Source organism: Octodon degus, unplaced genomic scaffold, assembly GCF_000260255.1.
Source record: "Octodon degus isolate 3935 unplaced genomic scaffold, OctDeg1.0 scaffold00006, whole genome shotgun sequence".
Taxonomy (NCBI): Eukaryota; Metazoa; Chordata; class Mammalia; order Rodentia; family Octodontidae; genus Octodon; species Octodon degus.
The window spans coordinates 21,383,644-21,387,966 of NW_004524582.1; positions in this window are offsets into that span (position 1 = coordinate 21,383,644).

The window sequence follows — 4,323 nt, forward strand, 5'->3', positions numbered from 1 at the left end:
AGTTAATACTAAGCGGAAAACATCAAGAAGACTTTACTAACAACCAAGGCATGGGGAAGAGAAAACCACACACACTGTGCCGTGAATTTAACTTATCTGCTGCCCAAAATAGCTTGTTCCTCTCAAGTTGATTATGAAAGCCTTTTCTTTCTTACACCCACCTTACAGAAGAACATTCATGAATACCTAAACTCAAGCCTAACACCTACACTGAAGACTCCTTCTTTCAACATTCATTTCTGCTTGGCAATCTCCAACTAATTGTTCAGGCAATGGAGTTGTTTCTAACCCCAAGGAGTTCTAGTAGGAGAGATTTATAGTAAAATATCATAATACTGCATCATAGGGTAATACATATCATATATACATAAATACACATATAAGTGTGTAGATGTGTGTATAGAAAATAACACAATAAGATAAATTCCAAGTGGAGTCACCAATTCATTTGAGCCTGGTAAGACTGGGAAAGGGGTTTTCAATCCTTGCCTACCCCAAAGTCTGTAATACTGGGGCCATCAATGGGTAGCACTGCTTCTCTGACTATAGCAAGGGAAGTACTTTGTGGGAAGGGTAGAAGCCTTTGTTTCTTTTTGGCTATTGAACTCATAAGACAAGAGATAGCCAGGAAATCCACCACTGTGAATCTGGCTGACCACAGGGTGCTCCAGGCCTCCTCAGTTTCTTCTCCATGTTCACCAGCAGAAATGCCACCCATTCATTGGCCTGAGCCCTTCCTTTGAGTGCTTCCACCCTGGTACTTCATGGGGCCACCTTCTGCTCAGTTATTATGAAGCCTGAGAGAGCAATGTCAGAGGTGGCTTCTCACCCACTGTGGCTTGTTGGATGTGTTCAGCCCTTCTCCTGATCTTTTGTAAGGGTTATCAGATGTACCAAGAAAGAAAAACTGCAGTCCTCTCTGTTCTGTTACATCAGAAGTTAGAAAATAAATATCATTGATCTAGTGATTACCTTCAAAAGCGAAACCATTTTGAAAGTTTTTCAAGACTTTTTAAAGAAATAAATCAGACCCATGTATGCAAACATCATATTGTCTCCTTAGTGTGAGAACCTGAAAGAGAAAAATACAATCTGAAGGGTACAATAGACCCTGGCAAAAGGGAATGAAGTTCTTCATAAAGAAAGAGTTACTGAGTTGAGGAGAAGGACAGGAGAGGGAGCTAGGGAACGAGATTTATCTATATATGTAATCACGATGCTTTTGACAACTGTACTGTGCATTTCTGCTGGTTTATGGAAAGAAGCAATTAATGTTTTGATTTGTTTTGTCTCCTTTTTTTCAATTGCTTGTACTTTTTCTCCTCTTAATTTCTTACACTTTTTCCTTTTTTTTTTTCTTTCTTCTTCCAATTTCACATGCATATAACTGGTTGGGAGACAACACTATGTATTACAACAAATACTGTGAAATTCATATTATTTTGTTAAGTGAAAATCTGTATCACTTGTAATTTTTTTCTGTTTTAATTCTAATTTGTACTCTCCTTAAAAAATAAAAATAAAAAAATTAAGAGAAAAAGAGATGACTGACTAGTATAAGCTTTTTAAAGGATTTGTCCGTCCTTCCTCTCTTCCTGCTACAGGTGCCATTCCAACACCTCCCTGTCAGCTGAAAGAGGTTGTTCCCAGGAGTAGACATGCTTCAGCTTCGATCACAAGTCTGTGAGTTTCTTAACAGGCTGCCCCCAGTAGGACGCTTTAAATTATTTTATGCACACAATGAATAAAGCAACAAGGGGAAAACAATTGTAATACTGTGTTTTCTGTTAATGGCTAGGGGAATTCAAGTTAGTGTGCCAAGGGCTCTTAAAAGCTAGAGCCCGTGGGGCTTAAATCAGATGTGGTTTTAAAGCTTCCTATTAAATTTCAAGTGAGCTATTTTAAAAGTAAATTATAAGTCTACTATGGCAAAGATGGCTGTATTTTATCAAGGGGCTTCTGTTAGACAGCAGATCACTCAAGCCCAGCTAAGATAGCCTGAAATATATCTTAGCAGATTAGATACTAACATGCCCATAGAGATAACAGTGCACTCCCAAGGCCCAGTGCTGTGGGGATCCAGGGGTTAAAAGAGCTGACTGTGAAGGAAAATATTGGTAAAAACAATTTATATGAGCTGGAAAGACACTGAATAACTCCTGGTAGCAGATGTGACAGAATTGTTGGAAGATTTATATGACTAATCCTGAGCCAAAGCATAATATCAAGTACTTTCCTGGGCATGGTCTACTGAATAGTGAATAAAAATTTTACAAAATTAAAATAAAATATATCTGCATAGTGTATAACTGCCCTATGCTCTATGCTACTGCATCTCTTCCAGAGGCTTCCTACCCAACTTTGGGTACCTCATAGAAGATTCAGGAGGGTTTATCTCACTACAGGTATAGAGCATGGGCTTCCCACTGCACCCCCTCACTCCCCAGTTTTACTGATGGGAAAAACTCCCCGAAGGGCATCTGTGTATGACCTTTACCAGCATACATGCAACCTTACAAGGGATTTCCACATGCAAGCTTAAGATGAGAGCATGTGTACAGGTAGAAGAGCGAGGAAGACAGAGGAAATAAAGAGAAAGTCAAGCTTATCCAAATGCATTGAACCAGAATGTTTTCTGGAAGTATTAACTGGACTCTTGAATCTTGGTAAGATTGGAACCTTGCCTTCATGGCCTATAAAAATCCAGAACCTTCCATCAATATTTTTAAAAATTGAGGGGCATTCTTTGACTAACTCTGATTTTGAGGTCCTGCTTCTGCAGAAACTGCGTTCTCTGTCATCTCTGTCCAGGTGCAGAACTCAAGCCCCACCTCAGCGCCAACAGCAGCCACAATACGGCGAGCACACAGCTCACACTGGACCAGAGGTCTGCGTGCACACGCAGGTTGTGCACTTCAGCACTGGGCAGAGCCCGCAGAAGCTGAAAGTGGGTTCACATCATGGAAACACAAACAAACTTAAATGGAACGTTCGAATGTCGCGGTTCTTTTTAAGGTACCCTTTGGCCATTCGGGCACCATGGGATTGTCCCTGCTGCATTCACCCCCTGCTGGAACACTTGCTTCCCTCCAGTCTTTTTGTCTCTCTTTTCTTTTCTTCTCATGCACAGATTTTGAACTCTTTCATGACCTCACACAGTAATCCTGCCTTCTCCTCCCCTAACACCCAAACCAACCCCAGGCAAATGTTCCCCAGGAGCCCTCCTGTAAGACACAGCTAGAGGCTGTCATCTCACAGAACATCCTCACTCCAATCAAGTGACACATGTGGCCTGGCTGGCTGATGTCCAGTCTCAGCCACAGCAGCCCAGTTACACCTAAATCCACCCAAGCAGAGAAAGCTCACATGCAATATAATGGTACAAAGTAGACGCTCAAAAATGTCAGTTGTGACCATAACGCGGTGACTTTAAGAAGGTGACATGACTGAGTCCCCTTGAGAAAGTTCACTCTTCTGTTGGCTAACCATTCAACACTCTGTGCAGGAGTTCTTCTCAGAGATATGTTCTTAAAGAAAGGCACATACAGTAAAAGCCAGCTCGCCACAGTGGGCCCAGGCCGTGGTGAGTTCTCTACTCCAGCAAACCCAAAAGGGGTAGGGATCCAAGAGCTCCTCCATCTCCCGTGCTGCGTTGGAAGGGAGGAGAAAATAAAGTGAGCTGAGATGTTATTGGCGTTCAGTTACTGTCAAGAAGACATCCTGGACTGTTTGCAAAATCTCTATTGTTGTTTGCAGACAAGAGCAGGGGCAATGTTAGACTCGGTGTCTTCAGGAAAGTCCACTGAGAAATACAATTCTCTTTTCCTAGAGTTTCTGATACATGAAGGCAATGCTATCCCCAAGGAGGAGGAAACAGGAGAAGAAACCAAAGCTGGAATGGAGGCTTGCAGGGAATTTACCTTGATCTTGTGTCTTTCAACAACTCCAGTTCCCCAGGCGCTCCTGCAACCTTCGGCAGGAGGCCAATCTGTATTTCATTAGAGGAAATCCCTCCACCTCAACAAGCAGGACCAGTCCTCCAGCAGGAGGCCGCTGTGCTGTGTGAGAGATGCTGTGCTGTGTGAGAGAGGATGCCTCCTCCCTAGCCTGCCCCTGGGGAGCAGCCTCGCGAAGCATGTCACAGTGAAAGGGAGTGCTGCGAGCGGTGTTCCTTTGTCAGTTTCCATCCTGCCTTGTTGTACAAGGAAGATGAAATAGCAAAAATAATTACTACAATGAATTAAAGAATCAAACTAACAAAAGAGCACATTACAGCACCAAAATAGCTTCTATGGAAATAATTAAAAATTGAAAGTAAAAAAA